Source organism: Scyliorhinus torazame, chromosome 11 (assembly GCF_047496885.1).
Source record: "Scyliorhinus torazame isolate Kashiwa2021f chromosome 11, sScyTor2.1, whole genome shotgun sequence".
Lineage (NCBI taxonomy): Eukaryota > Metazoa > Chordata > Chondrichthyes > Carcharhiniformes > Scyliorhinidae > Scyliorhinus > Scyliorhinus torazame.
The window spans coordinates 42,849,626-42,874,470 of record NC_092717.1 but is presented as its reverse complement, the minus strand read 5'-3'; the positions used below and the strand labels follow the sequence as shown (position 1 = coordinate 42,874,470).

The window sequence follows — 24,845 nt, the reverse complement described above, 5'->3', positions numbered from 1 at the left end:
TCTGTTCCCAGCCTTTTAGCCCTGACAAATGCCTCCTTTTTCTTTTTGATAAGTTTTGTGCCAATAGACAATGATTTCATGGTCATCATAAGCCTTATAGGGCTGGATTATTTGGCCACGTCCGCCACACGATCGCAACGGACGTGATAGGGACCATGTAAAGGTCTGTTGACCTTGGGCAGGGATTTCCAATTACCAGGCGGTGTGGCCGAAGAATCCCGTCCATAATTTCAGATTTTTTTAAAATTCAAATTTCACCATGTGCAGTGGTGGGGTGTGAACCTGGGACCCCAGAGCTTTATTCAGGATCTCTAGGATAGTACCCCAGTGGCAATACCACCACCTTCCCATAGCGGTCAAAACTCTGAGACTCAGTGCGCTCTTCATAAAATTGGGAAAAGGTATAAAAATACTTGAAAATTGGCTGTTTAATGACATTAATTATCTGCCTGCTGCTTAGGCACTAGCCACTGATTCACTGCCACCATCCTCACCTAGTAAAACTGCTCTGCTGGACAATGATGTTGGTTAACAGGTCCAAAGTGACCCATGACATTTTACCAACACCCCCTCCCCTCTATTCCCACCCCCATGAGGCCCATACAATTCTGTGCCTGGATCCTCGATCGGTTCCACAAATCACCACGGAAAATGTTGGTAAGTTCCTTCTTTACAGAATGCAGGCCTCCAAAGCTCTGCTGTGTCTCTGAAAGGCCATTGATATGAATCTCACAGCATAGGTAGTCATTCTTGTCCATGGCATGGCCCTCTTTCACATCGACTCATTTGTTTAGGATGAGAAGAAGCCATAGGCAACCTACATGGAAAGCCAGGGCCCCAAGTATCTTAATCACAGCCTAAGTTTAAGCTCTCCCACCACACATCAAGATACACCAAGAATGGACTGTGTGGCAGTGGCTTTTGACTCCAGCAGTTTTACTTGTACCATTGATTGCACTGAAAAATGCCTCAAGTCTTGCCTCACCAATAGAGGGAGTTCCAGTCATGTATAAACGCTGAAGATCCCAAATGACAAAACCAAATAGAATAATGGGTTTGAACCTGTGACCCCAGCATATAAACTTGGCCTTAGGATTACTAGTCTAGTGACAGTATCATTACATCATCACCTGAACTTGATACTTGAAACAGTGGTGGTGAAAGTGCAAAGGACAAGAGCTGCTTTGTATATGCAGAGGACCAGGAAGCCCTCCAGTAACATATTCGGGCAGTGGGGTATATGGCAATAATTTCTGTTCTGGAAAAAAGTCATAATAAATTCAAAATGTTAACTCTGTTTCCCTCCCCAGAGATTCGGCCAGACCTGAGTATTTCCTTCACTTTCTGATCTTTTATTTATTTCAGAATTCCAGCATCTGCTGGGCTTTACACTTATTTTGATGTTAATCAAAACTTCAGCCCTGACTACACAACGATGGCAAGCTAAGTTCCCAGTACCAGTACACACTCAGAAAATAACCTCATAGAGGTGTGATTTCTTGATCCAGCTTGCAGAAGGAAGCGGGGGGAAATTAAAAGCACACCATCCATTATTTTCCATCAATTTATTTTAGTTGATGGAAAATCACGGGCTCCACAGTGGTGATTTTCTGAGATCCAGGCGGGATTCTCTGATCCCACTACAGTGACTATTTTCGCTGGCAGCGGTAGCGAGGCGGACTTGCAATGGGGAATCTCAGCCTCCAGTACCGGCAATGCTCTGCCCCCTGTTTTGGCATTGTAAACAACTGTGATGGTGGCTACAGGGTGGAAATGGAATTCATAGGCAACACCTCTGACAATGGAAACGCAGGTGCTAGGCAACACCTCAGACAATGGGAATGCAGGTGCTAGGCAACACCTCTGACAATGGGAATGCAGGTGCTAGACAACACCTCAGACAATGGAAATGCAGGTGCTAGGCAACACCTCAGGCAATGGGAATGCAGGTGCTAGGCAACACCTCTGACAATGGGAATGCAGGTGCTAGACAACACCTCAGACAATGGAAATGCAGGTGCTAGGCAACACCTCAGACAATGGGAATGCAGGTGCTAGGCAACACCTCAGACAATGGAAATGCAGGTGCTAGGCAACACCTAAGACAATGGGAATGCAGGTGCTAGGTGATGCACGATCAATTGCACAAAGACTTGAGTTGGGTACAACTGAGGCTTTATTGCTCTAAGATATGTGGCCTCCCACAGCAGCTGGCGAAATGGCTGCAGCATGGAGGACACACATATTTATACTCCGCCTATTGGGCGGAGCCAGCAGGCAGGGACTACCAAAGTACCTGTGGTACAGGTCCTACCATACATCACCTAATAGAGATGCAACAGTGGTTTACCACATTCACCCCATGTTAAAATTGAATCCAGCGGGGGGGGGGGGGGGGGGGGGGGGGGGGGGAGAACTATCTACAATAAATGGTTTTCTTTTTACATTTATCTTTACACTGACATTTCATAGAGAGAAAAAAAATGTCTTCTGAAGTCCAGTGGACCAGGTGGAGGTTTAACTGGTTCGGGGCCTTGATGTGCTGCTGGGAGAGATGTAGTGGTGGTGCCGGTGCCGATCTGATGTCCAGAGCCTCCGGGAGCATGCCAAATTAATCTTCATCCTCGGGCGTGGGCAGGGGGAGGACGGATGGTCCCGGGGGGGGTTGCTGCAAGGAGCGCCGGGGGAGGGGAGGGTGGTGTCGGGCCGGGTGTGTGTGTGTGTGTGTGTGTATGACCTGCTGTGCCAGGTCACTGAGGGAGACAGTATCCTGGCAGCCGTCGGGGTACGCCACGTAGGCATACAGGGGGTTTGCATGGAGCAATTGCACCCTTTCCACCAACGGGTCCGCCTTGTGGAGTCGGACGTGCCTATGGAGCAGGACGGGTCCTGGAGCTGCGAGCCAAGTCGGGAGCGACACCCCGGATGTGGACTTCCTGGGGAAGGCAAAAAGGCGTTCTTGGGGTGTGTTGTTAGTGGCGGTGCACAGTAGTGACTGAATAGAGTGTACCGCATCAGGAAGGACCTCCTGCCACCGGGAAGCCGGGAGGTTCCTGGACAGTAGGGCCAGTTGGACGGCCCTCCATACCGTCCCATTCTCCCTCTCTACCTGTCCATTTCCCCGGGGGTTGTAGCTTGTCGTTCTGCTGGAGGCGATACCCCTGCTGAGCAGGAACTGACGCAGCTCATCACTCATGAAGGAGGATCCCCTGTCACTGTGGATGTAGGCGGGGAAACCGAAGAGAGCGAAGATTGTGCTGAGGGCTTTGATGATGGTGGCCGGCGTCATATCGGGGCATGGGATGGCGAAGGGGAATCTGGAGTACTCATCGACCACACTGAGAAAATACGTGTTACGGTCGGTGGAGGGGCGGGGCCCTTTGAAATCCACGCTGAGGCATTCAAAGGGGCAGGAGGCCTTCACCTGGCGCACGGTCTGGCCGGTAGAATTGCGGTTTGCACTCCGCACAGACGTGGCAGTCCCTGGTGATTGTCCGTACTTCCTCGACGGAGTAGGGCAGATTGCAGGCCTTTATGAAATGGTACAACCGTGTGACTCCCGGGTGGCAAAGACTGTCGTGCAGGGTCCGGAGTCGGTCTACCTGTGCGCTGGCACATGTACCTCGGGATAGGGTGTCTGGGGGCTCGTTGAGCTTACCGGGGCGATACAAAATCTCGTAATTGTAGGTGGAGAGCTCGATCCTCCACCTCAAGATCTTATCATTCTTGATCTTGCCCCGGTGTGTTATTGAACATGAAGGCTACCGACCGTTGGTCAGTGAGGAGAGTGACTCTCCTGCCGGCCAGGTAATGCCTCCAATGCTGCACAGCTTCAACAATAGCTTGGGCCTCTTTTTCGACAGATGAGTGCCGCATTTCTATGGCATGAAGGGTGTGGGAAAAGAATGCCACGGATCTGCCTGCCTGATTGAGGGTGGTGGCTAGGGCGACGTCTCATGCGGCGCTCTCTACTTGAAAGGGCAGTGTCTTTTCTACTGCGTGCATCCCGGCCTTGGTGATATCAGCTCTGATACGGGCGAAGGCCTGTTGTGCCTCCGCCGTCAGGGGAAAATGGGTTGACTGTATGAGTGGGCGGGCCTTGTCCACATAGTTTAGGACCCACTGAGCGTAGTATGAAAAGAACCTCAGGCAGCGTTTGAGGGCCTTGGGGGAGGGGGAGCTCCATGAGGGGGCGCATGCGGTCGGGATCGGGCACCAGAACTCCGTTCTGGATCACATAGCCGAGGATGGCTAAGCAGGTCGTGCTAAACACGCTCTTCTCCTTGTTGTAGATGAGGTTTAGGAGAGTGGCGGTGTGGAGAAATTTGGCAAGGTTGGCGTCGTGGTCCGCGGATGGTGACGTTGTCTAGGTACGGAAAGGTGGCCTGCAAACCATACCGGTCGACCATTCGGTCCATCTCCCTTTGGAAGACCGAGACCCTGTTGGTGACGCCGAAGGGAACCCTGAGGAAGTGATAGAGGCAGCCGTCTGCCTCGAAGGCAGTGTATGGACGGTCCGATTTACGAATGGGGAGCTGGTGGTAGGCGGATTTGAGGTCTACCGTTGAGAAGACCCGGTACTGTGCAATCTGATTGACCATATCAGATATGCGTGGGAGGGAGTACGTGTCGAGCTGCGTGTACCGATTGATGGTCTGGCTGTAGTTCACAACCATTCTGTGTTTCTCCCCAGTTTTAACTACCACCACTTGGGCTCTCCAGGGCCTGTTGCTGGCCTCGATGATGCCTTCCCGAAGCAGCCGCTGGACCTCGGACCTGATGAAGGTCCTGTCCTGGGTGCTGTACCGTCTGCTCCTGGTGACGACAGGTTTGCAATCTGAGGCTAGATTTGCGAAGAGGGAAGGTGGATCGACCTTTAGGGTCGCGAGGCCGCACACAGTGAGGGGTGGTAGGGGCCCGCCGAATTTCAGGGTTAGGCTCTGGAGGTTGCACTGGAGGTCCAGGCCGAGTAGTAGGGCAGGCCAGAGGTTAGGGAGGACGTAGAGGCGGAAGCCGCTGAATTCTATGCCCTGGACCATGAGTGTGACCGTACAGTACCCCCGGATCGCCACGGAATGAGATCCGGAGGCCAGGGAGTTTTTTTGGTTGGCGGGGTGTACCGTGAGGGAGCAGCGCCTTACCGTATCCGGGTGGATGAAGCTTTCGGTGCTCCCGGAGTACAGCAGGCAAGAGGTCACGTGCCCGTTGATTTTAACGCTGGTCGATGCGGTGGCCAGGTTGTGTGGACGAGACTGGTCGATGGTCACTGAGGCGAGTCGTGGTCGGTCGTCGCTGGCGTCGGATGATGGAGAGCCCCTGCGTGGGCACAGGTCCTGGAACGCTGGCGGTGCCCATGAGCCATGGGGGAGACAAGATGGCAGCGCCTGAAGATCCTGAGGAGGACAAAATGGCGGCGCCCATGGGCCACACGTGGCAGGTGTTGAACAAAATGGCGGCGCCCGTGGGCCGCACGTGGCGGGGGTTGAACAAGATGGCGGCACCCATGGGCCGCACGTGTTGCTCAGAGGGGAAGATGGCGGCGCCCACTGGCCGTGCTTGGTCTAAGGGAGAGAAGATGGCGGTGCCCACTGGCCACGTGTTGTCTGAGGGGGAGAAGATGGCGGCGCCCACTGGCCGCGCGTGGTCCGGGGAGGTGAAGATGGCGGCGCCCATTGTCCGTAAACGAGGCGGGTGGGGGTGATAGCGGCGACTGCGCGGGCCTGGCACACCGTGGCGAAGTGCCCCTTCTTGCCGCAAGCAAAGGGCAGTGCAAGCCAGGCAGCGTTGGTGGGGGTGTTTCTGCTGGCCGCAAAAATAACATCGGGGACCCCCGGGGTTTGCTGGCTGGCACGTGGCGCAGGCGTTTTGGCTGGGTAAGGCCCCCGCTGGGGTGGCCGTCTGTGGGGTCCATGATGCGTTGGAGGGTTGGGCCGCACTGCTGGGGGTGTAGGCCTGAACGTTGCGCGAGGCGACCGTCATAGATAGCGCTAGTTTCTTTGTCTCTGCTAGGTCGAGTGTGGCCCCTTCTAACTGTCGCTGGCGTATGAGGTCCGACCCAATCCACGTTAAAAAACGCGTCCCGCATGAGGAGGTTTGAACGTTCAGTGGCCATAACGGCCTGACAGTCACAGTCCCGGGCGAGTGGGATTAGGGCCCGCCAGAAGTCTTCTATGGACTCACCAGGGAGTTGAGAGCGAGTGGCGAGTACGTGCCTGGCGAAGAGCGTGTTTGTCTTCTGAGCGTAATTCTCTTTGAGAAGCGTCATGGCTTCGGCGTAGTTCGGCGCGTCCTGGATTAGCGGAAAGACGCTGGAGCTCAACCTTGAGCACATGATCTGTATCTTCTGAGTCTCCGAGACAGGGCTGGGCGCCAAGTTGATGTACGCCTCGAAACAAGCTAGCCAGTGTTGAAAGTCCTTTTTGGCGTCGCTTAAATGCGGATCCAGCTGCAGGCGATCCGGTTTGATACGGAGGTCCATCTTTTGTAAACCTTAGAGCAATAAATTGATGCACGATCAATTGCACAAAGACTTGAGTTGGGTACAACTGAGGCTTTATTGCTCTAAGATGTGGAGCCTCCCACAGCAGCTGGCGAAATGGCTGTAGCATGGAGGACACACATATTTATACTCCGCTTACTGGGTGGAGCCAGAAGGCATGGACTACCAACGTACCTGTAGTAGAGGCCCTACCATACATCACCTAATAGAGGTGCAACAATGGTTTACCACACTAGGCAACACCTCAGACAATTGGAATGGAGGTGCTAGGCAACACCTCAGACAATGGGAATGCAGATGCGAGACAACACCTCAGACAATGGGAATGCAGGTGCTAGGCAACACCTCAGACAATGGGAATGTAGGTGCTAGCCAACACCTCAGACAATGGGAATGTAGGTGCTAGCCAACACCTCAGACAATGGGAATGCAGATGCTAAACAACACCTCAGACAATGGGAATGCAGGTGCTAGGCAACACCTCAGACAAAGGGAATGCAGGTGCTAGGCAACACCTCAGACAGTGGGAATGCAGGTGCTTGGCAACACCTCAGACAATGGGAATGTAGGTGCTAGGCAACACCTAAGACAATGGGAATGCAGGTGCTAGGCAACACCTCAGACAATGGGAATACAGGTGCTAGGCAACACCTAAGACAATGGGAATGCAGGTGCCTGCAAGCAGTTTTCTACACCGTAAGCTAAAAATTTCAAACAGATCTCCACGGGGAAGACAGGCAAGGCACTTTTGCAAAACAATAATGGGAAAATCCACAAAGTGTCAGTCCGGGGCACCCTGTTTGGAAAACCTAACGGCAAAAGTAACACCAGCCATGAAGATCATCGGAAGCTTGCACCCTCAACTGAAAAGAACTGGACGTATGAAGATTTGAAGGTATCAAGAATGAAGAATTATTTAAATGAAAACTTACAATAAAGATAGTTGTAACATTAACCGTGTGGGCAGCACGGTAGTACAGTGAGTAGCACTGTTGCTTCACAGCGCCAGGTTCGATTCCCGGCTTGGGTCACTGTCTGTGCGGAGTCTGCACATTCTCCCCGTGTCTGCGTGGGTTTCCTCCGGGTGCTCCGGTTTCCTTCCACAAGACCCGAAAGACAAGCTTGTTAGGTGAATTGGACATTCTGAATTCTCGTTCAGCGTACCCAAACAGGCGCCGGAATGTGGCAACTAGGGGCTGTTCACAGTAACTTCATTGCAGAGTTAATGTAAGCCTACTTGTGACAATAAAGATTATTAATATTATTAACCCACAAAAATCAGGCCACTTGCAGTATTTCTCCTCCCTGAACTATACCTTTCCGTTAATTGCAACCCAAAATTCTGAAATCATTCCCACTTTAATGCCAAAATCCAGGAAGTCAAAGTGGCCTCTTTCGAGAACATATAGTTGCAGATAAAGAGAACCCATGGATATGCAATCCTGGCTAACTTGCTATTTTCCTAAATCATGAAAATATTCGTAGTTTTACCTAAGTAAGTAAAGAATGCAGTCGAGTACCAAAATGTCTGGTCAGCAGAAATTCAGTTGGAGAGCTGTGAAAATACAGGAGCAACAGAAGAAATTCTGACACCAGAGATAGTGGGCGCGATTCTCCACTCCCACGCCGGTTGGGAGAATCGCCTGGGCCGCCAAAATTTCCAGGGACGCCGGTCCGACGCCCTCCCGCGATTCTCCCAAGCAGCGGGAACGGCCCGGTTCAGTTTCGCGGGCCGCAGGCCGGAGAATCGCCGGAGACACCGAAAATGGCGATTCTCCGGCACCCCCGCTATTCTGAGGCCCGGATGGGCCGAGCGGCCAGGCCAAAACGGCGGGTTCCCCCCGGCGCCATCCACACCTGGTCGCTGCAGTCGTGGGCGGTGCGTGAACGCTGGGGGGGCGGCCTGTGGGGGGGGTGAGGGGGGATCCTGCACCGGGCTTTACCTGGAATGTGTGGTGGCCCGCGATCGGTGCCCACCGATCGTCGGGCCGTCCTCTCTGAAGGAGGACCTCCTTCCTTCCACGGCCCCGCAAGATCCGTCCCCCATCTTCTTGCGGGGCGGACTTAGAGAGGACGGCAACCACGCATGCGCGGGTTGGCGCCGGCCAACCCGCGCATGCGCGGATGATGCCGTTATGCGGCGCCGGCCGCGTCATCTATGCAGCGTTGCTTTTACGCGGGCGACATGGCCTGGCGCATGTAGATGACGCGGCCCCGATACTGGCCCATTGTCAGGGCCTGAATCGGTCGGGACCTTGGCCGTTCCACGCCGCCGTGAACTTGACGGCGTTCACAACGGCACGGCCACTTCGGCGTGGGAGTGGAGAATCCCGCCCAGTGTGTTAACACTGGAAGCAAGGAATCTGTTAATCTTGTAACAGCGGGTATCACCACTCAGCAAAAAAATTAATTCATGTGAGAATTTGGGTTTGGAAGGGTGGGTTGTGGTGGCTGCGAAAACTAACTGCTGCGAAAATTGTGGAGGACTTCAATATCTGAAATGTCTCAATCTCAGAGAAATAGGTCGTGTATTTTGCAGCACCACATTACTGAGGTTATTCAACATTGATTTTTCTTCAGTAAATTGTTTTTATAGATGTTCAGCAAAAGAATAAAGCATTCCGGGTAACATGAATGATTCCAAAACAAATTATTTCCATGAAGTAAGGAAACAAATAAAGAAAGCCTTTTTGGAGTGCAGCAACTGGGTACAGGAATGAGCCATTCAGCCCCTACGTTCTTTCCAATATTCAATTAGAATATGGTTCATTTGCCTCTTAACTTCATTTACCCAACTTATTATCTCCATCCCTTAAGACCCATGCCTAACATGAGAGGCAGTGGATTTAAAACCGAGATGAGGAGGAACTACTCGCAGAGGGTGGTGAATTTGTGGAACTCGCTGCCCCATAGTGCGGTGGAGTCTAAATCGTTAAATGATTTCAAGAAGGAGATAGATGTATTTCTGATTTTAAAACCGGGTTAAAGGGATATGGGGAACAGACAGGGAGCTGGATTTGAGACCAGGAAGAGATCGGCCACGATCTGATTGAATGGCGGAGCAGGCTCAAAAGGGTTGAATTGCCTACTTCAGCTCCTAATTCCTACATTCCTATCAATCTCAGTTCTGAAATTGCAGGACTGACCTCACCTCAACAGGTTTTCAGAGCAAAGATCCAAATTTCCAGCACCTTTCGAGCAAAGTGTTTTCTGACATCAGCAGTGAGCCCTTAGCTCTAATTTTAAGATTGTACCACTTTGTTCTGTACTTCACCACCAGGGGAAAATTCTGTGTGTGGCCTAAACCCAGGGCCCAAAAAGGTGACTATGTGTCATTGAATAGCGGTGGGGAACTCGCCGGTTTGGGAAACTCCCTGAAAAACCCGCCACAAATTAACTTTGAAAATTTTGGGATGAATCGGGTCCTTGTTCTTAGCTCAGTTCCAAGATATCGTCAACAATGCCCCTCAAAGCTGCTTCAAGTTATGCAAGCCTTTTTCAGCTCATGCACTTAAAGTTCGACAAAGCAACGGTAATCCTGATATTGGCTCGGAAAGCTGAATGGAGCCCACAAGAAGTTAAAAATACCTTTTGAAAGATCCAACAGAAAAGATCCCTGACTACGGTCTCCGGCAAAGCTTACGGGCAACCCTGAACTGCATCAACACAAATCACTGCAGATGCAAAATATTGGTGTACAAATGGAAGGTTACAAAAGCTCCATTCTGTGGTCACCCAGAACAGAACATAGAAATTATAATGAATCAATGCCCAATTCACAAATATGGAAGAAGGATCACAGTGATACACCCCGCTGCTCTTTATGCAATTAGTTGGTTTAACCACTTGAATGTAAAATTACAGATGTTAAAAAGAGACATGCGTTGGTCTGCATCTACATTAGCCATAAGAAGAGTTCCAAGATTTTTGGCATTTGCACTTCCTATCCAAGATGAGGATTGACCATAATCTCTTTCAAAATATGATTGAGCCTCTTTGGTGAAATATTGGGCAGAGCTTGTTTTGATTTGGTTGGCGGGAGAGACCAGAAACAGCTGCAGCTAATTTTCTTTGCGGTTTTCATCAGAAGATGATGCGTTTTGCCATAATTAATGTCAACGTGTTGCACTTTTGGAAACGAGCAAAATTAGACATTCAGAAAGCTGTTATCCCATTAGAGAACAGCACAGTGGTTAGCACTGCTGCCTCACAGCGCCAGAGACCCGGGTTCAATTCCGGCTTCGGGTGACTGTCTGTGTGGAGCTTGCACTTTTACCTGTGACTGCATGGGTTTCCTCCCACAGTTCAAAGACATGCAGGTTAGGTGGATTGGTCATGCTAAATTGCCCCTTAGTGTCCAGGGATGTGCAGGTTAGGTTATGGGAATAGGACTGGGTGGACGGGGGAGTGGACATCGGTAGGGTGCTCTTTCGGAGGTTCAGTGCACACCCGATGGGCCGAATGGCCTCCTTCTGCACTGTAGGGATTCGATGATTCTATGAAGCTGGGAGCAATCTGTTCAGAAGTCTCCAGTAGATTCAATGCTATGTCATTCTAGCAGGCTGTCTTTCACAAGTTGCAAACTTAATTTGTAGAAATGGAAGGCCTGTAACAGAACTCTGAATACATTGAGCTGTCATCAGTTGCACAACCGTCTCAAGGGCAATTAAGAACAGGCAAAAAATGCTGGCCTTGTTAGGTACGTTTGCATACAATGAACAAGTGGATTTCTGTTCTTGTTGCAATATGATGCCGAACTCTGCAGGGTGATTTTAAATATGCTAATCTCTTTTCATCTTGCATATTAAAACCACAGATAAAGCCTGCAGTATAAGTACAAATAAAGGGAATGACTTCAAACCATATATCTATGCTTAAAATATGCCAGTTACTTCCCAGCTAATGTGACTGCGAGGAGCAGCTGAAACAGCAAAACATTTCACATGAGACAGTGCCCTGAAAAATTCATCTAGGTAAAGACAGGCTGCTGGGTGTATGTTTGATTTTAATGACAAATTTGATTTTTCAATTAAAGTGCACTTTTTTATATCTGATGAAGTGCTCAATTACATTTTTCTACTGATAATACAGCTCCAAAACCTTATCATACTTGTGAAAAACGAACAATTATTCACAATATTTCAAAACATTTCCGCTTATGCAAAGAATACATAATAAGGGAGAGAGGAATAGGCAATTATTTTCAGAAGGTAGGCAATCAGTCTTGAATCATGAAGTTGTCGGTGAATTTTAAATATCTCCCCTCAAACAGAATGAATTGTTTCCTATTGACTGTTTATTCAAGTCTTCTCAGCTTTATGTTGCAGCAATAAAAACAATTTGCACCACGTTTCTTTCCACATAGAGGAGGGTGTGGAATTTGGCACTGAATAAATATTAGGGGAGGAATTAAAGAAGTATGTTTCTGAGGACGCTTTCACAGGGAGTATTAGATAAAACAAGGGGGAAGAGTTTTAAGGTCATTGAGGGTTAAAGTTCTGCCACTGATTGTGGATTATGAGGAAGACACAGCGACTGAAATTCCCAAAATGTAGGAGTCGCTGGCTAGGCCAGCATTTATTACCCATCCCAAATAACTCTTGCTGACTTCTTGAACCACGATCCATTGTAATCACCTGGTGTAAGTACATCCACAGTGCTCTTTGGAAGGGAATGCAACCCTGAATGTGGGGCGAGATTTACGGAGAAAAGACAGAGTCCCGTTTTGGGCCCGAATGGCAGAGTGTTTCTCGGAGCCCTCAGTACCGATAATGACCCTGCTATCAAATGAGACTTCGTTTTTTTGGGGGGCCTCTGCGGTGAACGCCCTGCCGAGGCCACGTACTGATGAGGTGGTCCTTGATCACGTCCCCTCACACAACCTCATAAGGGCAGCACACCCCCAGGTCCGATCACCTGCGTGGGCAACCTGCCACCTGGCCACCTTGGCACTGCCAGCCTGGCACACTGGCAGTACCCCTGCCAGCCTGGCAACCAGGGTGCAAGGGTTGCACTGCCAGGATGACCGTGTGACAGTGCCAAGGTGTCAGGTTGGCAATGCCAAGGTGCTCAGGTGGCATCCGGGTGCCAGGGTACCACCCTGCCCAGAGCCTGACCACCCGGGGGCCTCTGATCGCCTGGGAGAAGGATAGGCTAAAAGAAAAAGGAGGTAGGATAATGCTGTTAGTGGAGGATGAGATCAGAAGACTAAATTGTAGAATCAATTTGGTTGGAACTAAGAAACAGCAAGGGGCAGCAAATAATGATGGCAGCTTTTTATAGGCCAACAAACAGCAGTGGTGATGCAGGACGCGGTATAAATCAGGAAATTAGAAGTGCACATAACAATAATACAGTCATCATGGGGTCTTCAATCTACATATAGACTGAGTTAACCTAATTACCGCAAATTAGACACATCCATGGAATGTGTACAAGATGGTTTTCTGGGACATGTGTTGAGAAACCAACCAGAGAATGGGCTGTTATAGATCTTGTATTGTGCAATGAGAAAAGACTCATTAATAATATTGTTGCAAAGGAGCCTCTAAAGAAGAGTGGCCATAATTTGATAGAATTTTACATTGATTTTGAAAGTGATGTAGTTCAATATGAAACTAGGGTCTTGAATCTAAACAACAGATACTATGAAGGTGTGAGGGGTAATTTGGCTGTGGTAGAATGGAAAACAACATTAAAAGATATAATGGCAGACAGGCAATGGCTAGCAGTTAAAGAATTATCACATGGTTCACAACAAAATTACATTCCTGTGAGACACAAAACCCAGCAGAAAAGGGCCTGGTTAACAAGAGACGAAGAGTCATTCAGGCTTGAAACGTTAACTCTGTCCACAGATGCTGTCAGACCCGCTGAGATTTTCCAGCATTTTCTCTTTTTGTTTCAAATTCCAGTATCCGCATTAATTTGCTTTTATATAAGAGCAGTTAAAGATTGTGTTAGATCAAAGAAAGAGGCATATAAAGTTGCCAAAAAAAGTAGCATGTCTGCGGATTTGCAGCATTTTAGAGTTCAGCAAAGGAGCACCAAGGAATTAATAAAGAAACAGAAAACAGAATCTGAAAGCAAATTAATGAGAAGCATAAAAACAAACAGTGAAAGTTTCTATAGGTATGTAAAAAAGGAAAATGTTAGCAAAGACAATTAGCAAATGTGCGCCGACTACAGGCAAAGGCAGAACAATTTATAATGGGGAATGAGGAAATGGCAGAGAAACGAAATAAATAGTTTCAGCGGGATTCTACAGCCACGCCCACTGACAGGATTCCCCCTGGAGGGGTGTCTGGGACCAGAGGACATCGGACACGATTTAGCGGGGAGGAAAAAAAGTCCCATTTTGGGCATGTTTAGCGAGGGTTTCTTGGCACCTGCAGTAGAACGCCCCACGGATTCTGGGTTTTTTTGGTCTCAACGAGGAACTCCCTGCCGAGGATGCACTTAGCGTCATTTCCTGGACTGATGAGCTGAGTTCATTAGTACATGAAGGGATCGGGCGTCATTTTTAAATGCCGCCCAGATTCCCTGATCTCCTTGATCTCCAGAACCTCCCAACACCTCAACATATCTGTTAGGTGGTCCTCGAGCTCCCCCACACCCCACTTCATAAAGGCAGGGCACCCCTGGGCCCGACTCCTGGCAGTGCCAACCTGGCTGGCACCTTGGCACTGTCAGCCTGATAACCTGGCAGTGCAACCCGGGCACCCAGGCAGTGCTAGGGTGACACTTCCCGGGTGCCTGGGTTGCACTACCAGAGTGCCAGGCTGGCAGTGCCAAAGTGCCCAGGTGACAGTGAGAGTGCCAGGGTACCACCTGGCCCAGAGCCTGACCACCCAGGGGCCACTGATGGCCTGGGAGACAATCCCCACCAAGTGATGTTACGCTTGGTCCATATTTATGTGGACCTGTGCTAAATGGCACCATGGCGCGGTCTCATTGGCATTCGATTCCGGGCCTTGGGAAAATCCGATGCCAACATACTTAAGTGAGCCTAACTGCTCATTTAAATATGGAAATCTGGATCCCACCCAGCGAGGATGAGATCTTATTGGATCTCACGAAGCTTCCCGAGTGTTGTAAATCACACGCGAGGCCTCTCGTGAGATTTAGCGACCTCATCACATCCCAAGTCATCCACAACAAGGCCATTCTTGCATCTCCTTTAGAGTTATCTAGAGAACTATCACACTCTGTCTTGAACATATTTAAAACTGAACCTCCACAGTCCTCTGGGATAGCGAATTCCAAAGGTTCACCACCCTCTGAGTGAAGAAATTCCTCCTAATCTTAGGCCTAAATTCATCCCCATTTCAGTCCAAACCTCTTTTCCTGAGACTATGGGCCTGATCAAACAGCGATGAGGCCGTATGTTCAAGAGAGTGCTAGTTTTCTAGGAGGAAAAAAGGGGCCTTAATACATATGTACAGAACTCTTTGGTAGGTCATGTTGAGAGAGCTGCTTGTGAAGCATATGGTATATTTTTTTTATTAATAGGGGTATTAAGCAAAAGAGTAAGGAGGTCATGTTGTATTTGTGTAAGAGATTAGTTAGGCCTCTTCTGGAGTACTGTTTCCAGTCTAACATTGGCTTTGTTTTTTTTGGAGAAAAGAAGGCTGAGGGGAGACTTGACAGATCCTGAGAGGTATGGACAAGGTAAATAGTGAGAAACTGTTCCCTCTCAAGAGTATATCAAGAACTAGAGGGCACAGATTCAAACTAATAGGCAAAAGGAGAAGTGATACAAGGGAGAGAAAAAAATCATCCAAAGAGTGTTTGGAGTCTAGAACAAGCTTCCTGGGAGGTTTGTGGAAGCAGCTTCGATCGAGGTATTCAAAAGGAAATTGGATTTCTGATTCTGATTCTAAGTGGGAATGTGCAAGATTACAGCAGGGGAGTGGGACTGGGCAGAATGGTCATTCAGACTCAATGGGCCAATTGGCCTCCTTCTGCACTTTAAAGATCCCTGATTCTGTGATAAAAAAAAGACATCAAAGGACATGGGGCTAGTGTAGGAAAATCATGTTGAGGCTGAAGGTCAGCCATAGTCTAGTTAAATGGTGGAGCAAACCATGGGTCCAGATGACCTACTCCTAGCTCCTATGTTCCTTCAGATGATGCTCCTCTGTCTCTTACTCTGTTGTTGCTATGTCCCCCTCTGCCCGCTACTGCCCTGCATACTTTCCTCGCTGGTCTTTACAGTAAAAAGTTTTCTTAGTTAATATTGAATTATTGCATTTGTTGCTGTTCCTGACCCGGCAGTGCTTACTTAATGTCGAAGCCATTGTATGTGACTTGGAGTCACAAAGTAGCCCAAGGTACCAAATTCAAGGAATTTGGTGACTGCGGGAATTTTAAGGGTTTTCCACAGTGTCAGTCAATGGTAAACAAGCTACTTACGAGTTGTACAGTTAGTCAATTAGGCGGCTAGGTAGAACTGGTAATTACAGTCAACAAGGATGACTCAAGTCTTCAAATTTTTTTACCAGGAGCTTTTTGCTAACACACAGGGTCTAGTTCTATAAAGCATTGCTTCTCCCGAGTACTAAATTCACAGAATTTGGTGCAGTGAGAGAAGAGGTGTTGATCTGGTATTTTAAAAAAAAAATCATGGAGCCGTCCGAGAAAGGGAACAGGAGACAGTGAAGACTGAGACTTGAGGTCTAGAAGCGTTAATTTCAATCAATAATTTAATCAAGGTACTGACTCGATTCTGAAAGAAGAAAGAGAAATTGTTTTTTGATCGTGGATGGACAGTTGAGACCCGAGGCAAGATTTTGTGCTTTGGGCTGGGACCTGCCCCACTGGCGGTCCAAATGTGTCCCAACCACAATATCAGGAATAGTCACATGGCAGTGATTTTACCTGAATTGGCCAATTAGAGCACAGAGGGTGCGCTCACCATCTAATTAAGGGTGACACGCAGACCCTTGAAGCTGGAGAGCCAATGAGATGTCCCTCCACCTTGTAAAGAGCTGCAGCCCACAGTTCAGGTAGGGGAGAGAGAGAACTTGATACACCTCTCAGCATGCTTAATAAATGTGAAGTAAAAAGTGGCCACAGTCACTGGGCCACCATTTTGGAAATGGATTCCGTACTGCTACAGCCAGATGTGTGAGGGGTGTCTAATTCAAGAGCACTGGCCCCAAAGAGTCTGCCAACAAGAGGTCGTCTCCAGGCAGCTGCAGTGCTTCCAATGTTGTGAAGACCATATAGGCTGATTGGAAATTTTCAGTCGTCCTATGATAATTGGCCTTACTTGGCTTCTGATAATGTTAACACGCTACCCGCTACTTGAGGCCACATGAGCCTCCAGCAAAAGAGTTTGGAAACAGGATGATGTCAGCAAATTCCTTCCCGCCCCCCCTCCGGGCAAATTCCTGCACCTGTTGCTTGCAACTCCTGCACCATGTGATAAATTCAGCTTAGGTAAATTGGCCATGCTAAATTACCCCTCAGTGTCCAAAGATGTGCAGGTTAGGTGGAATCACCATTATCAATGCATGGGGTTATGGGGATAGGGTGGGGGCCTAGGTAGAGTGCTCTTTCGGACGATCGTGCAGACTGGATGGGCAGAATGGCCTCTTTCTGCACTGTAGGGATTCTATGGACTTCATGTGTCTTGGAGGACCAGCTGCTTGAGCTCAGAATTTTCAATTTTGAGGGAGGATAATAGTTTTCTGGATTATACATTTCAGGAGGTGGCCAACCCAAAGGCAGTTGGAGTGAAGGATTGCAGATTGATGGCTATTTGGAAGAGTAGGAAGCGGCAAGAGATGCAGGGGTCTTTGGAGTATCTGCCACTCTGAAACCAGTACTCTGCATCGGAGGCTGCTAGGAGTGACAACAGTTTGAAGAAACACAGTCACAAGTGGGAAAGGGAGGTGGGGGGATGTGGTTGTGAAAACAGCAAAGCACAGAATTCAGCCATTATAGGAAATTCCACTGTAAGGAGGACAGACAGATGTTTCCATGCCCATCATCAATCTGATTAAAATGAGTGCTCCTAATCCCCGAGAGCAACTGATTTGCGAATCTATCCTCCCAATCCATTCTCTACATGCCAGGAAGGTAGACCTATTCTCAGCCTCTGTCTGACCTGTGCGACTCTGCAGTCTTGCATTCCATCCCAAAACGTCTCTCTAACCTGCTACAGCCCAAATACCTCATTGACTCGATGGGTATGAGTTTGCTTAGCCTGGCTCACCACATTCTTACTCAATTACAATTAACAATAATATTCTAGCCTGGAAGAAAAATCTACCTATAAAAAGATAAAATAAGATTACCTGCAGTATTGGAGAGTGTGGCAACTTTGATTTGCTTTTAATGACACCAGGATATTGCTTATTCTAACTATTGTAACAGGTGGAAGAATCTTCCCAGCCAATTCCACAGATATATTGAGGATTGTTTCCCCGGTGGTAGTGATTAGAAGTTACCTAATACCCACTAAATGAGCAAATAATATTAAGGTCCAGATGGGGTAGGTATAGTGTATCGCACTAATCAATGCTGTCATTGTAAAGCTCATTAATGGGGCTGTTTAATTGCCATTTTTCATAGAGTACAGAGAGAATTCCTTTATTAATCCTATGCCTTAGGCATAGAAACTGGTTAATGACAAAACTATAATGTTATTTGTGAGATGATATGAGGAGCGTCCCCCCTCTGATTGGTAAAGGAGGCTTCAGTTACGATATAATGGTCAGCACTTACCCCAAAATCACAATCTGCCTCCAGAATTAAGATACTTTAGTCTGCCTGCTACGTCAAGGGATTCCTGCGTGGGAAGAACAACACAGCTCTCAAATCATCACACACCTCCTCACTGGAGCCCAACCAACCTAAACGAGTATGCCACCACCATCACAGACTTCATCAGCAAGTGTGTAGAAGATTGGGTGCCAAAGAAGGTAGTCACACGTTCCCTAACTGGAAACCATGGTTTAATCGGGAGGTTCACACCCTACTGAAGGCCAGGTCTGAGGCGTTCAAGGCAGTCGACCCTGACCTATGTAGGAAATCTAGGTACAACCTCCGCAAAGCCATCAGGGATTCCAAGAGACAATACCAGACTGAGCTAGAGTCACAGACTAACGACATGGACTCTCGCCGGTTGTGGCAAGGCTTAAGCAACATAAGCAAAGCCGAGTAGAATCTACGGAAGCAGTGTACCCCTCCCTGATGAACTCAATGCATTCTATGCTCGTTTTGAACAGAAAAGCTTCAAACCATTGTCAACTGCTCAGCAGCCTCGGAAACACCCTTACCTACCGTCACAGCTTCCGAAGCCAGATCGGCCTTCTTGAAAGTGAACCCTCGGAAAGTGATGGGTCCAATTGGGTCCCTGGTTGTGCACTCAAATCCTGCGCGGACAACTGGTGGGTGTGTTTGCGGACATCTTCAACCTCTGCCTATTCCGTTCCGAGATTCCCACCTGCTTCAAGAAGACCACCATCAAACCGGTGCCAAAGAAGAACCAGGCATCATGCCTCAAAGACCATCGTCCAGTGGCCTTAACATCTATCATTATGAAGTGCTTCGAGAGGTTGGTCATGAGACACATCGACTCCATACTTCCAGAATGCCTTGATCCACTGCAGTCCGCGTACCTCCACAACTGGACCACAGCAGACATCATCTCCCTGGCCCTACACTCATCCCTGGAGCATCTCGACTCCTATTCATTGACTACAGCTCCGCCTTCAACACCATAATCCGAGCCAGTTCATATCAAAACTCCAAAACCTAGGACTTGGCTCCTCCCTCTGCAACCGGATCCTCGACTTCCTGACCCATGGACCACAATCAGTAAGAATAAACAACAACACCTCCTCCATGATAGTCCTCAATACTGGGGCCCCGCAAGGCTACGTAATTAGCCCCCTACTATACTCCCTATATATACATGACTGTGTGGCAAGATTTGGCTCCAACTCCATCTACAAGTTTGCTGATGACACAACCATAGTGGGTCAGACGTCAAACAACATTGAGTCAGAGTATAGGAGGGAGATTAACTTCAGGAAACAAAGTATTGTAAACACCCCTGTCGGCATCAATGGAGCCCAGGTAGAGATGGTTGACCGCTTCAAATTCCTAGGTGTGTGCATCACCAACAATCTGTCCTGGTCCACCAATGTTGACACTACGACCAAGAAAGCACAACAGTGCCTATAATTCTTCAAAAAACTAAGGAAATTTGGCATGTCAATTTACAATGACCCGTATCAATTTTTACAGATGCACCATAGAAAGCATCCTAACTGGCTGCATCACAGCCTGGTATGGCAACTGCTCGGCCCAACACCATAAGAAACTACAGAGAGTCGGGAACACAGCCCAGTCTATCACGCGGAACTGCCTCACATTCATTGTCTCTGTTGACACATCCCGCTGCCTTGGGAAAGCAGCATAATCAATGACCCCACCCACCCAGGTTATTCTCTCTTCCAACCTATTCCATCGGGCAGGAGAACACGCACCAACAGGTTCAAAAACAGCTTATTCCCCATGTTATATACTCCTGAATGACCCTCTTATAGACTGAACTGATCTCTCCACACATCTTCTCTACTGAGTAGTACTACACTTCGTATGCTGCACTTAATGTCTGTGTTCATGTACTTACATTGTGTAATTATCGTATATGCTATGTTTTTTCATGTATGGAACGATCTGTCCAGACTGTATGCAGAACAATACTTTTCACTGTACCTCGGTACACCTGACAATAAATCAAATCCAATCTACTCCAATCCAATCAGAACATAGTGACAGCGGTCACAAAAGACTTTCTTCTGCTTCAATTGGACAATATCATGAAACATTTGACAATGTTTGCACTGAGTGCTGAATTTGGTGCTTTTTGAGTGCGATAGTGAGAGTTTGGTGACCGAGGGAGTATAAGGCTTCATTTTTATCTGAAGTTTAGTCTTTCTTTTATTTAGTTAATTAACTTAAAAGTTGCTGTTTGGTTTAGAAGAAGGTGAATTTTCAATCAGCTTTAAACAGGCTTCTACTTCTAGGCACTTGCAGCTGGAGCTTGTTAATTAGTTAATTGGATTAGGCCAGTTTTTCAGAGGCTAGATTCACAGTATAAAAGTGATCCCCTACAGTGCAGACTTTGTTTGTGCTGAATTTGGTGCTTTTTGAGTGCGATAGTGAGAGTTTGGTGACCGAGGGAGTTAGGTGAGGAGGGAGTAAGGTGCTCCTTTCATTTTGTTTCCGACATTTCCGCAAAGAGTGCGAAGAGAGCCAGGAGTTTACAGGAAGTGTAGCTGACTGGGAGCAGAGTCGGAGGGCGGAGATCTAGTTAGTCCACACAGCAGATATATTCTGTAAGGTAAGAGCGGATGGAGGCTAGGCCAGTTACATGCTCCTCCTGTAGGATGTGGGTGGTGAGGGATACCACCGGTGTCCCCACTGACTATACCTGTGGGAAGTGCACCCAACTCCAGCTCCTCAAAGACCGTGTTAGGGAACTGGAGCTGAAGCTGGATGAACTTCGGATCATCCGGGAGGCAGAGGGGGTGATTGAGAAGAGTTACAGGGAGGTAACCACACCCAAGGTACAGGACAAGAATAGCTGGGTTACAGTCAGGGGGAAAAAAACAAACAGGCAGACAGTGCAGGGATCCCTCGTGGCCGTTCCCCTTCAAAACAAGTATACCGTTTTGGATGCTGTTGGGGGGGATGACCTACCGGGGGAAGGCCCTAGCGGCCAGGTCTCTGGCACTGAGTCTGGCTCTGGGGCTCAGAAGGGAAGGGGGGAGAATAGAAAAGCAATAGTTGTAGGAGATTCAATGGTTAGGGGAATAGATAGGAGATTCTGTGGTCGCGAGCGAGACTCCCGGAAGGTATGTTGCCTCCCGGGTGCCAGGGCCAGGGATGTCTCGGATCGTGTCTTCAGGATCCTTAAGGGGGAGGGGGAGCAGCCAGAAGTCGTGGTGCACATTGGTACCAACGACATAGGTAGGAAAAGGGGTGTGGAGGTAATAAACAAGTTTAGGGAGTTAGGCTGGAAGTTGAAAGCCAGGACAGACAGAGTTGTCATCTCTGGTTTGTTGCCGGTGCCACGTGATAGCGAGGCTAGGAATAGGGAGAGAGTGCAGTTGAACACGTGGCTGCAGGAATGGTGTAGGAGGGAGGGCTTCAGGTATTTGGATAATTGGAGCGCATTCTGGGGAAGGTGGGACCTGTACAAGCAGGACGGGTTGCATCTGAACCAGAGGGGCACCAATATCCTGGGAGGGAGGTTTGCTAGTACTCTTCGGGAGGGTTTAAACTAATTTGGCAGGGGAATGGGAACCGGATTTGTAGTCCAGCAACTAAGGTAGCCGATATTCAGGACGCCAAAGCATGTAATGAGGCAGTGGGGAAGGGAACACTGACAAAGGAGAGTATTTGCAGGCATGGAGATGGGTTGAAGTGTGTATACTTCAACGCAAGAAGCATCAGGAATAAGGTGGGTGAACTTAAGGCATGGATCGGTACTTGGGACTACGATGTGGTGGCCATCACGGAAACTTGGATAGAAGAGGGGCAGAAATGGTTGTTGGAGGTCCCTGGTTATAGATGTTTCAATAAGATTAGGGAGGGTGGTAAAAGAGGTGGGGGGGTGGCATTATTAATTAGAGATAGTATAACAGCTGCAGAAAGGCAGTTCGAGGAGTATCAGCCTATTGAGGTAGTATGGGTTGAAGTCAGAAATAGGAAAGGAGCAGTCACCTTGTTAGGAGTTTTCTATAGGCCCCCCAATAGTAGCAGAGATGTGGAGGAACAGATTGGGAAACCGATTTTGGAAAGGTGCAGAAGTCATAGGGTAGTAGTCATGGGCGACTTTAACTTCCCAAATATTGAGTGGAAACTCTTTAGATCAAATAGTTTGGATGGGGTGGTGTTTGTGCAGTGTGTCCAGGAAGCTTTTCTAACACAGTATGTAGATTGTCCAACCAGAGGAGGGGCAATATTGGATTTAGTACTGGGTAATGAACCAGGGCAAGTGATAGATTTGTTAGTGGGGGAGCATTTTGGAGATAGTGACCACAATTCTGTGACTTTCACTTTAGTAATGGAGAGGGATAGGTACGTGCAACAGGGCAAGGTTTACAATTGGGGGAAGGGTAAATACGATGTTGTCAGACAAGAATTGAAGTGCATAAGTTGGGAACATAGGCTGGCAGGGAAGGACACAAGTGAAATGTGGAACTTGTTCAAGGAACAGGTGCTACGTGTCCTTGATATGTATGTCCCTGTCAGGCAGGGAAGAGATGGTCGAGTGAGGGAACCATGGTTGACAAGAGAGGTTGAATGTCTTGTTAAGAGGAAAAAGGTGACTTATGTAAGGCTGAGGAAACAAGGTTCAGACAGGGCATTGGAGGGATACAAGATAGCCAGGAGGGAACTGAAGAAAGGGATTAGGAGAGCTAAGAGAGGGCATGAACAATCTTTGGCGGGTAGGATCAAGGAAAACCCCAAGGCCTTTTACACATATGTGAGAAATATGAGAATGACTAGAGCGAGGGTAGGTCCGATCAAGGACAGTAGCGGGAGATTGTGTATTGAGTCTGAAGAGATAGGCGAGGTCTTGAATGAGTACTTTTCTTCTGTATTTACAAATGAGAGGGGCGATATTGTTGGAGAGGACAGTGTGAAACAGATTGGTAAGCTCGAGGAAATACTTGTTAGGAAGGAAGATGTGTTGGGCATTTTGAAAAACTTGAGGATAGACAAGTCCCCCGGGCCTGACTGGATATATCCAAGGATTCTATGGGAAGCAAGAGATGAAATTGCAGAGCCGTTGGCAATTATCTTTTCGTCCTCACTGTCAACAGGGGTGGTACCAGGGGATTGGAGAGTGGCGAATGTCGTGCCCCTGTTCAAAAAAGGAACTAGGGATAACCCTGGGAATTACAGGCCAGTTAGTCTTACTTCGGTGGTAGGCAAAGTAATGGAAAGGGTACTGAAGGATAGGATTTCTGAGCATCTGGAAAGACACTGCTTGATTAGGGATAGTCAGCACGGATTTGTGAGGGGTAGGTCTTGCCTTACAAATCTTATTGAATTCTTTGAGGAGGTGACCAAGCATGTGGATGAAGGTAAAGCAGTGGATGTAGTGTACATGGATTTTAGTAAGGCATTTGATAAAGTTCCCCATGGTAGGCTTCTGCACAAAGTAAGGAGGCATGGGGTAGTGGGAAATTTGGCCAGTTGGATAACGAACTGGCTAACCGATAGAAGTCAGAGAGTGGTGGTGGATGGCAAATATTCAGCCTGGATCCCAGTTACCAGTGGTGTACCGCAGGGATCAGTTCTGGGTCCTCTGCTGTTTGTGATTTTCATTAATGACTTGGATGAGGGAGTTGAAGGGTGGGTCAGTAAATTTGCAGACGATACGAAGATTGGTGGAGTTGTGGATAGTAAGGAGGGCTGTTGTCGGCTGCAAAGAGACATAGATAGGATGCAGAGCTGGGCTGAGAAGTGGCAGATGGAGTTTAACCCTGAAAAGTGTGAGGTTGTCCATTTTGGAAGGACAAATATGAATGCGGAATACAGGGTTAACGGTAGAGTTCTTGGCATTGTGGAGGAGCAGAGAGACCTTGGGGTCTATGTTCATACATCTTTGAAAGTTGCCACTCAAGTGGATAGAGCTGTGAAGAAGGCCTATGGTGTGCTCGCGTTCATTAACAGAGGGATTGAATTTAAGAGCCGTGAGGTGATGATGCAGCTGTACAAAACTTTGGTAAGGCCACATTTGGAGTACTGTGTACAGTTCTGGTCGCCTCAGTTTAGGAAGGATGTGGAAGCTCTGGAAAAGGTGCAAAGAAGATTTACCAGGATGTTGCCTGGAATGGAGAGTAGGTCTTACGAGGAAAGGTTGAGGGTGCTAGGCCTTTTCTCATTAGAGCGGAGAAGGATGAGGGGCGACTTGATAGAGGTTTATAAGATGATCAGGGGAATAGATAGAGTAGACAGTCAGAGACTTTTTCCCCAGGTGGAACACACCATTACATGGGGACATAAATTTAAGGTGAAAGGTGGAAGATATAGGAGGGATATCAGAGGTAGGTTCTTTACCCAGAGAGTAGTGGGGGCATGGAATGCACTCCCTGTGGAAGTAGTTGAGTCGGAAACATTAGTGACCTTCAAGCAGCTGTTGGATAGGTACATGGATTACGGGAAAATGATATAGTGTAGATTTATTTGTTCTTAAGGGCAGCACGGTAGCATTGTGGATAGCACAATTGCTTCACAGATCCATGGTCCCAGGTTCGATTTCGGCCTGGGTCATTGTCTGTGCGGAGTCTGCACGTTCTCCCCGTGTCTG

General features: G+C 48.2%; 1 protein-coding gene and 1 long non-coding RNA gene across 31 annotated transcripts in view; one reads left to right on the top strand and one right to left on the bottom strand.

Annotated features, from left to right (window-relative positions):
• Nucleotides 1-24,845, bottom strand: part of rims2a (regulating synaptic membrane exocytosis 2a) — a 1,580,193-nt gene that overhangs the window by 823,215 nt on the left and 732,133 nt on the right. The gene's annotated exons all lie outside the window — the stretch shown is intronic.
• LOC140385256 (uncharacterized) overlaps nt 7,144-24,845 on the top strand; it is a 29,757-nt gene continuing 12,055 nt past the window's right edge. The window contains exon 1 of the long non-coding RNA XR_011933322.1: nt 7,144-7,394. This is a non-coding gene — a long non-coding RNA (uncharacterized lncRNA). The remainder of the gene's footprint in view (nt 7,395-24,845) is intronic.